Genomic DNA, 16,150 nt, shown 5'->3' with positions numbered 1-16,150 from the left:
ACCAGAAAATTTGACTGTCGTCTGGCTCTAAAGACAGAATAATGGTAAGGGTATGAAGAAAAACTGAAAAATAGAGGGAGGGGAAATTTTGAAAGAAAAGACAAGATGGGGTGGCTCATACTTTATGATTATAACCCTTGGTTAAATCTTTCTGTGTTTATTTCCCCACTGCACTGAGCACATGTTGGACGTGCCAGTACCAGCCTGGTACTGTAACATGCGGGAGCAAGGAGCCTGCACAGTGCAAATGTCCCGGGCAGCCCCAGTGGCTAAAAAACATCAGAGCCTACCCTGAGACAAATACTTCTCTGCTTATCGTCTTCAGCTACTGAGAGCTCAGATTAGGGGCCATGTTTGCTACAGACCTAAGTGAATGTGGCTGAACAAAGAAAAGGGAGATTTTCTAATTTCTGTCAGACAACTATCTTTCCCCGTATGGCAGAAAAACAGAGAAAAAGTGCTTATTTTAAAACTTAGGAGTAGCAAGATAAATTTGAATAATCAGTTTGTAAATTCATAGCTCTAGAGATGTGCACATTAATGATATTCTCTACGTCTGGGATGCACTCGCTTAAGGGAAATTTTAGTTTAAAGTAAAGGGGAGATGCTACTTAACAAAATACTCTGAGGAATGAAAAGAGAGATCAGGGGACAGCTATGCTTTTCATGTATTTGTTCATTTGAATATTTCCCCCTACTCTCTATGATGTTTCTCTAGAAATAAAATGTCCAAGGTCTAGACTGTTAATAATCTCAACTTAAAAATGAGGAATTCACATATACTATCTAAATTACCAGTTATGTTTGGTACATAATTTATTTCAATTCACTTGCATTAAATTGAGATTTCCTACCAATTCTACAGTATGTAACCCAAGGACTTTTATGTCCAGTATAGGAAAGCAAAATTAAAACTGAGTTTTGATTTTTTTGATTCAATGAGTATTTCTTCCAGCATCTTCGTTTTTAGGCTGCCCAATATTGCTCCATAATTCAAGAGCAGAAAGTGGGGTCCTTTGCTGTGGTAGATCAGGAACAATATTTTGAATAATATTACATTTTCCAACAAAAATTGGCTTGCTGCCATTTTGGAATTCTGAAGATGCTAGGGAGAATTTGGGAATTATAAAGATATTTTATATTAGGTTGAATTTTAGAGATCTCCTAGGTCCATCAGGATGAAGCTGACATTCTGTGTCTCAAATTAATAAGAAAATTATCCCTTACAGCTGGTATGTGTGTATTCATATGTCTCTTTGGGTTATGGATAAATGAAGCCTCAAAAATTCAACTTTTAAAAAATGCCAGCTATTTAACCAAGTAATTCACTGCTCGATCAAGAGATAATCTAAAGGAAAAGATAGAAGGCCATGACTTCTGGATGTTAAGGATTTTTTTTTTTCCCTCTCTTAGCAACAATCTATCTGTTTGCACCCCATGACAAGATCTGTAAGCACAAATTCAGATTTGGTGTAAGCAGATGATGTTCACTTGAAGGCAATGGGCTTATATAAAGGTTAAATTTGACCTAATGGTACCTACTTTAATGGGGTTTTTTAACTTAATTAGAAACCATCTGATTAGGATCTTAATTGCAGTTATCATAATTCAAACTATGAAGTAAGAACATTCTTACATACATTGCTTTTTAAACTGCAGCCCTTAGAATCTAAAAAAAGTAGTAAGATTAAAATAACTGTTTTTATTCACAAAATTGTAGATTGTGAATAGAATCCCAGTAGAAATATGTTAACAATACTTTTATATTAGTATTATAACCCATTAAGCCCTTAATTTGTAAAGCAGTACTTTTTCATAGATGATTAGGCTTTGCAGATTTTTTTATAACATGAGGACCAAAGTGATTAATAATAATGATAACAATAAAATAACAACAACAATAATGTAAGAAATAATATAAAGACTACTTTGTAATTTTAGGAGGTATACATTTGTCATGCAGCAAAGCTAGCTTACATAGTGACCCATTAAATAATTCTAATTTACTAGTGTTCATTGTAAGTAGTTTGGCTCAAAGAGGCAGGAAATCTCCGACTCGGAGAATAGAAACTTATATATATGGTTGACATTATTTAATACCCTATTTTCTGCACAGGGTTTCAATTACTGGAAGATATGGGCAGTATTAAAAATTATGATGCCCGTGGAGTATAATTCAGAGAAAGATAATTCTTTTGTGTTTCATCCAATTGATCCTTTATAATTTTTTTCCAAGGAGGTGAAGATTTATAACATATTCAGGCTTCAGAATCATTATTACCTGTCTCTGCATAACGTTTGATTAAACAAGTCTTTGCATACTTATCATTAAAATGAATTCCTGCTTTGATTAATTCTAATTTTTCTGATTTGGTTACAGTTACACATTCAAGTTGCATCTTAATTTTCTTTGGCTTTCTTAAGAATCCATTATAATCTAAGTTTGATTTCAAAAAAGTAATTATTTGAATTTTTGTAACAAAACTACTTTGAAAAGAGGGAATTGATGACTGTTCCTTTTACTTCCTAACTTTATATTTATAAATAGAATTGTCTGAAGAGTTTCTTTCTCAAAAAAATGTTTAAAGCAGTACAGGTTTAAACCAAGAAGTACAGGTTATGTGCTCAATAATAGCACATATATTCCAAGCAATGTATAGCATTGTTTATTTTGGCTCATATTTCCTCAGATTATTTCAGCTGTTCATCTCATACATGCAGGAAATGATTCTGCTTCTTGAGGTTCTGTTACTCCTACTCTGTGTATTTTTTTAAGCAATATCTAATTCTGCTTTCAAAGTGATAACTGTTTTTATTGCCTGCATGCACAGATTTTCAAAATCTGTATTGGTGAATTTTAGTAAACCAGAACATTTCCCTTTCAGTATGAAAACTAGACATTTTGATCTATATCATTGAAGTTTTCTTACCTGCTTTTCCTACATCACTTCCAAATAGCCTTCATTTTGTTATCATTTCAGGAATTTTGGAGATGATTCCTTATTGTACAATAGAACTTTGTGAAAATAATTCCCTTTGGATTTCTATAGGTTTTACTCCCAGTAGTAGTAAGTGAAATTATGTTGTAGTGCAGTGCCATAACTATTAATGGCAATCTTTTTATTGACAGCTTCTAGAGCTGAGTCACTCTCATAGTGGATGCCTTTATATAGTTTCAACTTTCTTCAGAGATCTGAAGTTTATTTTCTTCTAATATAGCCCTGTAGTGTCAGTATTACCCAGAAATTCTGTAGAAATAAAATACATTCAATATACATACTTCTATTTCTTTCATACACATCTGTCTTCACATTTTTATACGTAATATTCTACTAGATAAAAATTCAGTTAAAAAAATCTTCTGTATGATTTTGTGAGTTATAAATCACAAAAATAATTTCCTAGGCAAAACATTACTTTTAAGAGCATTCTTCATTAAGATTTAAGAGGTTTAACAAAAATGTAATAATAGAAGATCTATTAAATTGATGTGTTTTCAATTAGTGTATTATAAGGGGAAAAAACAGATTTCAAAAAGAGGTTTGTAAAAATAAAAGTACTCTACACTTAACATATAAATTGTTCACCTTCATAAACATTTTTGGGAAGGAATCTTCCTCAACCTGCTATCATGTTTCTCCCTCAGAAAAGGAACTATTAATCTCAGGGAGAATTGTATGCTGAAATGGTTTTGCTGATATGTTCTATGGAGACTTCAAGTGAAGGAGCAGCAGAAGCATTCAGTACCTGCAGATATGTGCAGAATGACTAAAGTCTTCTTAAGTTTCATGTCTGCTCTATGAAGAAAGTCAGGTTATTTTAGATATCAAAAGGCATTTCAAAAGGCTTAAGAAGAGCATTGCATAAAGAGTTATCCAATAGGAAATTATAGATAGAAGGATTTGTGTGGAATTTAGATTGTCAAAATATGTAAATATGTCAAAAAAGAAAGATAGTGATTGACCTACTGAAAAAAACAAGCTAAAATATATTTAATTTATTTCCAATGCTAGTCAGTCAAGGAGGCATGTAGTTCTAACACTTATTTCCCCTTACCAAGATTTATTGGCATTAACTAGTTTTAGTTATTAAAATAATTGTATATGAGGAGGTATTACTTTCACAGAACAGAAGACGACTATATTACAATAGTCGTCTATGGTTTGAAATTTAAATATGGATTATGTTATATGCAGACCATAGCAGTATTATTTCTCTCAACCATATTAAAAATTTTCTGAACAAACAACGCTGTAAGCCCTTTGATTCAGGTATCATTTATCCTGATTTCCTTAGGAAAGTACACTATCTAATCGTGCTGTATTTGAGGGCACACACATGTTTGCATGCTTCTTTCTGCCTACTGTGATTTTTTAGATTTTGAGGGATATATAAACTGAGCTATCCTCCATTCTCTGCGAGAATTTGTGTTTTCTAAGCCAAGTTATACAAATGTTTGTAAGTGACTTGTAACAAGATGTTCCTAAAGGAGATAAGTTTGTTTCAGTACTCTGGTCATTTGAATTTATGCTTCTGTTTTCATCTCTCCGTATATTTAAACACTTCTGTTGTGCTTTTTTTTCCCCCAAAGACTCATAATATTTCTTTTGGTCCAAATAATGACTTTGGGATCCTTGGGATGAGTTTAAATAATTTTAAAAATCGGTTGTTTTTATAACACCTGAATGATATCTCTTTGTACCATTTTGGAAGTTCAGTCAGATATTCCTTATCTCTTTATTTACCTGTTTTATTGTGATGTCAGAAAAAAAAGAGAAAATGAGAGGAAAAAAAGCAGCTGCAAAACCAAAATTTTTTCTATAGCATGGCTTGTACCTTGCATTTTACAGAATTAAAATGGAAGAGGCATAATATCCTTCATCATTGCTTCAGGTGATAGAAAATCTGTATTCTGATACCTAGCAATTGGTAATTAGTAGTAATTATTTTCATTACAACAAGATATGTGTAGATGGCATGTGCAGCTGAAATTCAGCAGGAAAGCTGACAGGTAAAGGGAGTAAAAATGCAATGATTTTTAGACGATGCCTGTGAAAATTAGTTTGGGGGGTAAATATGACAGAAAGTGAGAGAGGGGATACTTTAGCAGAAGAAGAATACACAAAATAAGATACTCAGACACAATAATATGAGATTGCTCACCAGAAGAGGGAAAGACGAAAAGGGGAAGGAAGGAGACAACCAAACTAATAATTGGAGAAGAAACATTGAAACTAGAGTGGGAAATGAATTCAGATATAAAGAAAGGAAAAGGTGAAAGAAAGGGAAAGAAAATATAGTTTACCTTAATTCCTTCATATAGATGATCCTCAGTCAGGGCTCCCTACACCCAGCACCCTAAGTCACAGCATCCTATGCCCACGCTTCAATGGATACTGCAGATCCAGTACTCTTTGTCATCTACACTCAGCACTCTCAACACAAAAGTCACCTACAAGTCCTCTCATCTGCATTTGTTTGCCACTGCAGCCTGCTTCCTTGTCTGCCCTGCAGTATTCCCATGGACACAAAGACCACCAGTGCTTTGATGATCGCCACAGTCTGCGTGATCTGTGGGAGATCTGCTCTGCCTCAAAGCAGTCATTGTCTCCATTGCAAGCATAAGACTCTTCTTGATACTTTAGTTTCAAATTGCCTAAACCATGCAAATGATCATGTCATTGCCAGTAAGAAGGTGGAGGTTGTTGGACTGAAGACCTGTGGAAAATGTCTCTGGGTGATATGACTCACATTCACCTTCAGAAATGGTTTTCTTTCTTTTGTACTGTGTTCATGATTCCTTTTCTTATTCCTTAAAAGGTACAATCTTTTTGGCAACTGTTACAGACAACAGGAATCCCAAAGGAAGATTGTTTCCTTTTTCAATTGTAAAATGTTTTCCTGTTTAGAAACATCACCAGTTGTGTTGAGAACAGGATGTTTGTCTTTCCTTATCAGCTTCCCACAGTGGATTACTTATAGACTTATATATCCTTCTCTGAACTTGGGTGCCCATCTCAAACATAAAGATGTGCTTTTAGGGTCTACTTCTCAAGCGCCACAGAAATTTCTCCCTCAAATTGTAGATTATAATGCTGATGCAGAACATGAGGAAATACTGTCCAGAACGTCTCCAGTATGGACAAATGCATATTGATAAATACAGTAAACTTATATTATTTAATGTATAAAATCCAGAATTAAATTTAAAAAAAATTATATGAGGGTTATCAAGAATAATGAATACCAAGTTAATATATATTAATATAAAATTCAGAAAGACAGTGATTAAATAGTCTCCACATATCACATACCTGCTGACCTTAGCTGTTCTAACAAAAAAAGTTTATGGTTTTCAGTAACTCACAGATGTCACATACAGTGCCTTAGACAACATATATCTTTTATACCTTTAATGGAAGTTAGTGGGATAAACAAATGACCTTCTATCATTGTCATGATTAATACAGAGCAGTGAGATAGTGTAGACATGCTCTTAATCAACTGCTTGATGCTTTTGACACATTTCAATTTGGGTTCAGTGAGTTTGACAGTTGAGATCTAGCAAAGTGTTTCCCAAAGTAATGTATATTGCTGATTTTTCCTACAATAGATTGCTGCATTTGGTGCTTGTATGACTGTATTCCACCATGGACTTTAAGAGTCCTTTGGTGGTATGTGTAAGAAGTAGGAAGGAGAAAAAGATTGAATGATTTACTGACAGAAATAGCAGAGAAGAGTTCATTTTATTGGTTCCAAGACGACTATGGCATTTATAGCTCTTATTCATAAGCAAAAAACAATGCATTTTTTCAGTGAGCCCCATTTTTCTAGCATCCAAGTCTTTTGCATGTGAAATAAATACATTAGTTATGTCCAGTAAAGTCTATTAATGGCTTATCTGATTTACTTCTGAAACATCTGAATAACTATAATTTAAACATTTTCAAGGCTTTTTGGATGCTGGCTCATGATTATAAATTCTCTTTTAGTATAATCTGTCTCAGAGAGGCATGATTTGACTGTCAGGTAGTTGGTTGCCTTTCTTGGCCTAATGGAAGTCCTTTTGAAGGCAGCGAGCCTTTGGATGCATCCAAATACTTCAATATACAACTTGGTAGCCAGAGTCTCTTGACGGAGAATTTTTCGTCCCCAGCATCTTGCCCACATTCCTGTTGTTCCAAAATAGATAAGGCAGACTTTGTCAGGTTGTAAGATCATTAAAAAGAGAAAAAAGGGACCTTGAGAGATTATGCAGCCCCTATTCACAGTCCTATACCTAAGGATCAGCTGTACCTATTCCTGACACACATTTGTTTAACCTGCTTTTAAAAAATGCCTAATTATATGGATGTTGAAATTTCCTTATGTAAGTAATTCCTTAACTCTCCTTAACTCTCCTTCCCATTCCATGAGGATCAAAGGCTGCAAATGAAACTATTTCTCTTCCTTTCCACTATTAGCTTTGAGAATGAACGACCTCCTTAAAACATCAATATGAAGACTTATCATTTCTCCTTCTGTATTCTGTAGACCTAACAAACTCAGTTCTTTCTTCTTTGTCATGTTTGACAGAGCTTTATTCATTTTCAGAGCTCTCAGTTGGACTTTTTCTTCATACTGGTCAGTATTTTTATTTAATACAATATACAAATGTTGCTCTTTTAGGAAGAAAAGGATACTTCATGTGTTATAAAGACACATATATTTTTATATATCCAAGTATGGTATTCGCCTTTTGCCAGACTTGCTTATGTATCTATGTTTAGACCTTTTTGCAGAACTGCTGCCTCGCTACTTGTTTCTAATTCCTTTTTTTTTCCTGGGATTGATCATTTCACACTAAATGAAGAATCTTTGCACTTGCCAATACTGAACTGCAACCTTCTTTTTTTTAAGACCTTTTCTTCCCTTTGTGAAGACTTTTTTCTTAATTCTGAACTGGATCTCTGTTGACATTTTCAGCTTTGCAAAAATGGAAGCAGAGGAAATTAAGATCTAAGAAATTTGCTTGACATAAACAACTATATTAAAGAGTTATATGTTGAAACTACCCATCTCCTGGGAAGGGTTTATTAGTGATTCACTCTTTTCTTAGAAGGCAAAATAAAGTTATCTTATTTTAACTTTTAGCTGCTTGGGTTGATTGATATAATGGTTTTCAGGTAATAAGGAGAAAAGTGAAGTTGTAATGGTAATGTAAATGTGGTGATAGAAATTTGATACAGATCAGTTCATAAATCTGCGTAATCTATGTTATGTGGGCAGGCCCCACAATTTAAGAAGGATGTTAAGATACTTGAATGCATCCAGAAGACGGCAACAAAGTTGGTGAAAGACCTGGAAGTGGGTAAGAGCTTTGGGTTTGTCTAGTTTGGAGAAAAGGAGGCTGAGGGGCGACCTCATTGCTCTCTACAGCTTCCTGAGGAGGGGAAGTGGAGAGGGAGGTGTTGATCTCTTCTCCCTGGTGTCCAGTGATAGGACGTGTAAGAACGGTTCAAAGCTGTGTCAGGGGAGGTTCAGACTTGACATTAGGAAACATTTCTTTGCTAAGAGTGTGGTCAAAAACTGAAACAGGCTTCCTAGAGGGGTGTTTGATGCCTCATGCATATCGGTGTTTAAGAGGCATTTGGACATTGCCCTTAATAATATGCTTTAACTTTTGGTCAGGCAGTTGGACTAGATGGTTATTTTAGATCCTTCCAGCTGGAACTCAAATATTCTTTTCTCTTCTCTTGACTTACATATATTAATATATATATTAAATAATTACAGGTTTGGAAAAATGTTTTATGAATACATAATGTACACAAATAATTTTATAGTACAGCTTTTTGGAGCTCATCCTAGGTCAATGTTTACTGTATTTCTTTTCTGACCCTATCTGCAAGATCATACAACAAGAGTAAAGAAGAGAGCTGTTAACAGAAATATAAGTTATTATCTGAACTAGCTTCATTCCATTTATTTCCATCTGGACTGAGAGATTTTACTCTCCGTTTGGTAATATAGCTCCGAATCACCAGAACAGAGGAGATTCTACCTTCCCATAGTGACTACTGAGTTGCAAGCAGTTACTGATTTGAATGATAAGAGATGTTCAATTGAGCATCATATAATCAAATTTAATCATACTGTGGACTCTTCCAAAAAGCATGAAACATGTCCTGAAAATTAATAAAGCTCTTCTGCATAAGTTTTTAATAAAAATATCTAAGTTTACTGGAGGTAGCAGACTTCATCTTGATACATCCTTTCAGTCTGAGGGTGAAACATTGATAATTAATATCTGAATATACTTTACAGATGGTATTGCATTTACTTTAGTATTTTTTTTCATGTTTCCCTAGCACATCTATGACAATACAACATATTGTCAAAAGTTTGTTGAAGTCAAGATGTATGACGTCTACTTCCTCTCTTCCACCTACAAGACCCCTCACCCTGTCACTGAAAGAAATTACATTGACTTGAAATAGTTTGGCTTTGACAAATAAAGAGGTTATTCCTCACTTATTCTTCAGTCTTGGTGTTCACAAACAGTTTGATTTTTGTTCTGAATTTTTTTGAAGAATTCAAGCTAAATTGACACATCTGCTGCTGTTTTTCTTTCTCTTCTATCCTCTTTGAAAGGCAGGTGGTATGAGAGATATTCAAACTGCATCTGACATAATTTTAGACATCTCATTTAAATGCCAGAATTAGCCTCAAATACAATTGATGGAGAAGAGAAAAAAGACCCACAAAACAACACACAAAACAAAACAGAGCAGAGTAGTGCTTAAGGAAGCCTAAGATTAGTCTCCATATCTGCCTGGGAAACTATGTCTCTCTCCTGTGTTTATATATGGCAACTGGGAAACTAATTATCCAATTTAGACACCCAGATTGTCTAATATGTGTTCATATGCCTCTATATTTGCTGTTTGCCAGGACCTCATCTGTCATCCTTGACTTCTCAAAGATAATTGTGATTATCTTGGAGATCTCTTTGTTAGTTTTTTAAGGATACTAGGTAAGATAAAGTTCCTCTGTTCATCTCTCTTAAAACCTGTTTTAAAGTCATCTGTTAAGCTATATTGTTCCCCTATGGTAGCCTGTTTCTTGTGTTGGTTATGTTGGCTATCTAATTGCAGTTCACCTTTTTAGTGAGATGGCACAAAACACTTCAGCTTTTTGTCTTCTTTATTGAATGATGAGTCCATACCTCCCTTGGTCATCTTCTTACTATTAATGTATTTTTGTTTTCCTTTCTCCCTTGCATGTTACGTGATGTTTGTACCTACCATACAAGTAATTTCTTTGGTGTTTCTGATTTTGTTCTCCAGTTCTGATTTTTTTTTCTATATTTTTATAAGCATTTTGAGTCAGTTTCCACTTTCAGTAGGCTTATTCTCATATGTAATGTCAAAGAAAGACCTATTTGGTCATGATGGTCTTTTACTATTTTTCCTATTCTTTACCCACCACAATTGAGAAATCCTGCTTTCTGTTGCTCTTTGAGAGATCTAGATGTCCCAACCCGGGTCCTCAGGTAAAAGGAAGCAAACATCTGTGGAGACGTTTGTTTAATTTATACCTACTATGATGTGACATAAGGATTTTTAATTCCTTTGACAAGCAAGAGCTTTAAGTAATGAGAAGGGTTATATTAGAATTACATTGCTTCTTGTGTCCTGCCTTTTCTACATCCACATTCAAATTTTTCATTGCTGAGTATCCTCTATATCTTTATGGTAGATGAAGGAACTGTTGAAGTGACTCAGCCCCTCTTGAGAGACATTTTGCCACTTAGAAAATGGCATCCTCTAACTATGAATTCTCTGTAGCCACAATTGTCTCTGGTTTTACACACCTCTAATCTCATAGCTGTTACTTAAAGAATCAAATAAATAATACTAATGAATTTTATAAAACCTATATGAAAAACAACCTATAACATATCAGGTCATATGAAGAAATTACTTTTGGTAAACTACATATAAGACCGATTTATAACTCCCATTCCAGTATATAACTGATAGGCAGAAGGCATTCAGCCTGGTGTAAAATGTTTGGTCATTGCCATGCAGCTCTCACTTGGCAGCCTGTGTCTGAGGTTTGACCTGAAAGGAAAAGCAGTGGCTGTTCTACCAGCAGGTCCTCATATACAGACCAAGCCCTCCACTGTTTTCTCATGCCCAGGGTGGGTCTTGCAGAACTTGCACAGCCATGTTAACTACTTTCTATTTTATGGATAAACAGATAGCTGACTCATTTTGTTAGGATAAAATTTAATGCAACTATTTAGTATAATAACAGCAATAATATAAAAATCCAATGCAGTCATAAAAACAATGATGAAACCACAGAAAAAAATTATAACAAGTTTTTAATGTGGTTATTTCTCCTGGAATTATCTCTGAAAACCCTCTATGTTGATTAGAGTGATTGATAAAATGATAGTTTTCTGCTGCAGTATGAAAAAAAAGGGGAGTTTATTACTACTATATTAGTTACTAGCATGCATGGTAAAGGAATCAATATGTAGGCATTTAACTAAGGACGTTATGTGGGATAAGCAAAGCAGTTTCTTGTTAAAGTAATGACAAAGCTCTGATGAAATTACTAGCTTGGTGAAGAAATCTGATAAAGTTAATGCAGTTTATCTAGACCTGGCTGAAGGCTTTGTAATAGAGTCCAGTCCAGAAACATAAAATTAGGATGATGCAGCCTTGCTGAGAACACCAACAGGGAAAGATAATCTGATTCATAAAGTGACAATAAGGAATAAAATCCCACTGGAGAGAAAGAGGTTAGAAAGAGGTTAACATGGGGTCTTCTTAGCACTGATAAGGAAAAAGACATATAACTAACACATTTATTTGATTATCCTATTAAACAGGTAGAAATGTGTTCAAATAAAATCAGTGAAGCAACACTGGCATGAAAGCAGAAAAGAGAAATCAGGTTTAGGTTCCTAGTCTTTTATGGTGCTAGTTGATGATTAGAGGGACTAACAAAGGAGCTCGCTCAGAAGCAGTAAACAAGTCAATAAGGATGACAATGGCTAAAATGCTGAAAAAAAAACCCCACAAGATTTAATTCACAAGAATGTTTTTCTTTGGTGATTTCAGCATAATTGTGGTGTAAAACTAGATTCACATAATGCAGCATCAGCTAAATTGCCTCAAAATGAAAAGCAGTTAACTGTTTCCCATCAAAGCTAAAAAGGTATGTATAAGTGAAGGGATTCTGGAATTATTCTGTATTGTTGAAATAAGTATTCAAACATCTGAAAACCTGGGGTTTTTATTTTGGATTATTTAACTTGCCCTGTTTTTCTGCCATTATTTATTTGCCATATGTTTCATTGTGCTCACTTACTTTTATCTTATGGATGAATGAAAAACTAATACAACTTGAAACTCAAAGTTTTGTGTTGTGGAAACTAATTAGAATAATTATTACTAGTACCAAAGAATTCCTTCCACAAATGTATGTGCCAGCAGCATATACATCTATATGCCAGGAAGAGCATATCTTCTCTATTTCACTCTAGGTAACTTGGTAAATTATTCAAGGTCCTCTGTAAAGGCAAAACAGACATTCCATTGAGTTATTTTAACAAATTTGTTTTTAGGATGCTTATGAAAATTCTATACCTAAATAACCTGGATCTCAGTTTGATTCCAACCTGCAATTTCCTATGCTTTATTTCAACAGACTATTGCAGATCACATCACAGTATCAACTCAATCTTTGTTTACGTATGTGATAGCAAACAGATTAATAACAGAGGACTCTCTTGTTGCTTATCAGTCTTTTCAGGTGCAGACAGAAAAAAACCTCTTATAACCCTAAATTAATACCTCAAGTATCCTAAACATAGATATTAACTATAATACTGCACATTTATCTGATTAAAATAACTCAGAAAAAGATTACAATAAAGGATTCGTATGACATTTAGATAGTCCTATATCTTACATTTTATTATAGAGTAAAACTAACTTTGAAAGTCTTAGTATTCATGTTTTCATTTTAATACAATTTCTCTAAATCTATTCATTTAAGGTCAATGCATCTCTCATGGCCTATTTGAAAAAAAGGAAGTAGTGAGGCCTAACTGAAAATGTAGTGGCTCAAAGGCTTTTTTCTGAATCCATACTCCAACCTGAATTTCAATCACACAGCAGGCCTCATTTTTAGAAGTAAAGGTTTTACGCCAGGCAGATCAGGCCCAGGGTTTTTTGATCTATTTTTAGTTCAGAATTTATAGGCTTAATTGTTGGAAATTTCTGAAGCAAGTGAAGTGTCTGTGTACTCATGTAATTATGGCTGGTAGCAGTAGCACTGCATATAGCAAGATGTACCTTGCATTTTCCATTATTAAAAAAAAAATCACCAGGAACATATGGCCAAAGTTTGAACCACATTAGTTATTGTGGAATATCTGCCACACGCTAAATTTACTCTTAAAAATCAATAAAATTCAATTTTAGAACAGTAGTGGGGGAAATAAAATGTTTTTCCATGCTCAGTCATTATTTTAAATAACTATTTCAGTTACTATATTTCAGAGTGAAAATTTAAATCTGGCTTATGAATGGTTGTATGCAAAAAGCTATTTAAATATGGCTAAGTTACAAGCCTCTGAAAATCTCATATTGCTCAAAATTGAACATGCCGAGTACAGAATTCATCCTTCGGCATCTTCATTTTACCTCCTCCAAACTGTAATTATTGTAAGCTCTTTAGAGGCCTTAGTCAATAGAGAAACACAAAACAAAATACCTGTCAAAGCAAGGATGCCTGGATTTTCAGAAAACTTTTCAGAGATTTTAAGATACTTTTTCTTCCCAGAGCCAAACTGACTTTCTGTTTCAACTTTTTCCCCTCTCTTCCACCTAAATCTCCTTCCCTCATCTCTTTCTAGTCCCATCAGACCAAATTGCATTCAACAATTCCTCCGACTTCCTATTTCTTTCTCTGTAGTTTAATTAGTCCTTGGATAGTCTCACCCACAGAAATTACTTCCAATAACTAACAGAGTTTGTTGATATCACTGTGTCTGCTCTGTGTTGAAAAAAAGTAAACTAATGTTTAAACAGACTCTATTGTCTAATTAAACTGCAATATTTTTGGGAAAGAGACTGTTGTATTACAAAAGGTATTACCAAGGGGACAAAAAATTACGTCGTGAAAGGAAAATAGAGATTACAGAGAAATACTGGCAATTCTAAGAATGCCAAAGCATTTCCTATACTATCTTATGAGCCTTTCTGTGTACTTTCTCATAGATTTTGCATAATTACGTATGTCTATACCTCTCTACAGAGGTGCCTTTTCATTTTTTCAGTTTCAGGAGGACTCAAGTACTGAAATACGGTTGCATAAAGAGAAGTTGTTTTGCTATCTTTGTCTCAAGAGGATATGTTAAAAATCGGGCATCCTTGTCTCTTCCATGCATTTCCTATGAAATACTCAAACGTTTAGATCCTTTGCAGCATTGTTACACTTTTAGCACTACAGGCCATGCCCATGTAAAGCTGTATAGACCCGTAGCAACCTGATGACATGCACCAGGTCTCTAAGCTCTATATTAACAGATATTTTCAAAATATATAACGAAAATAAAAAAGAATATACACAAACTTACGCAGGTACTACAGTTGACCTGTTTTTAGATAGCTGTCAATGCTATTACTAGTGCTATTAATTTGTATGTAGCTACTAATATTTAAGTTACTAATACAATTTTAAAAAGATTAATGAACACTATATAATTGACATATGATAAATACTACAGAGTTATTAATTATTACAATGTCACTTATATTCATATCTTTAAAAGAAAATTGCATAGAAATTACAGTACAGGCAATAGCATAAACCACAGCCACAGATCTAGTGTATGTTATGTGAAGTTCCATTATCTGTGTGAATTTCTCTGTAAAATAACAAATTTATTTTCAACTGTTTGAACAGATTTTATTTATTTCGGTTTACTCCTGTTTCTTGTAGGCTATTTCTTTCTTTTATTGCAGTGACTAAACCAAAAGTGGCATTGCTTGCCAGGAGGTTGTTTTGTTTTTTTTTTCAGAATAGACATTCATAAAACATCTTGAGAAACATATCCTAATCTTTTCAATAAATTTCAAGGGGGTTTAATTGTTTTCAACATTTTCTATGTTTTTTTAAAGAAAATCAACAACAAAAATATTTCTGTGTTCTGCTCTGTCTGGGGAAAAATGAAAATATTTACCTAAGTAAAAATGTTCTATGAAAACTTCAATTTAAGAGAGAAAGCAATTTTCCTTTGAAAATTTTTTTAACAACAAACATTTCAACAAGAGCTGGTGCTGAAGCATATTACAAAGCAGAAAAGAGAAGCTTATTCTGCTGCTGTCTGAGCTTCATTTGTTACGAAAATCAACCCAGAGTCCTGTTCTCCAGAACTGTGAGCTTAACACATTTCATGCATTCTAATAACATGAAAGGAAAATAGGACCATAGGCACTAGCTCTCTACATTCTTGATGAGATTCTGCTATTACACACTTGCTTCATAAATTATCTGTTGGCTCCAAGCCACATTCAGCCTCCACTTGATGGTCTGATCTCTAAATTGCCAAGGACCTGAAATACAGGAGGATTCAGCAAGCTGTCTTCTGTTATCATCCCAACAGCTAAAGTCTGGCATGGCAGCATGACATTTGATTGGTAGATTGCCACCTAATAAATTAGTTTAATAGATACTAGAATTTAATTGCTTAAGTCTCTCCTTTCTGTAACATCAGCTAACCTGATGAGTAGCTTACATTTTTGCTGACACAGTCAGCAGTTGTGATGGCCTTTACATCAGTAATATCACTTTTTGGCCAAGACAGGAGGAAGTCTTTGAGGGTTCACATCACTTCACTATTTCTGGCTCAACTACCTGTATAGACCTTGTTCAGGCTTCATTTCCTAAACATATATTCTTTACATGGGGAAACTGCTCCTAATTAATCGTCAATAGGAGAAGCAGAGAGAGAAACTATTTTGGAAACTGCTGTTCCAAAACACTGGAAAAATGTGATGGGCACCTCTTTTTACAAAACTTGTAACAGATCCTCCTGTAACACCACATTTTGATATTCTAGAAACTGTGTAAACACATTGTATTT

This window comes from Calonectris borealis, chromosome 2 (assembly GCF_964195595.1).
Source record: "Calonectris borealis chromosome 2, bCalBor7.hap1.2, whole genome shotgun sequence".
Taxonomy (NCBI): domain Eukaryota; kingdom Metazoa; phylum Chordata; class Aves; order Procellariiformes; family Procellariidae; genus Calonectris; species Calonectris borealis.
Note: the sequence above shows the minus strand (reverse complement) of the source record.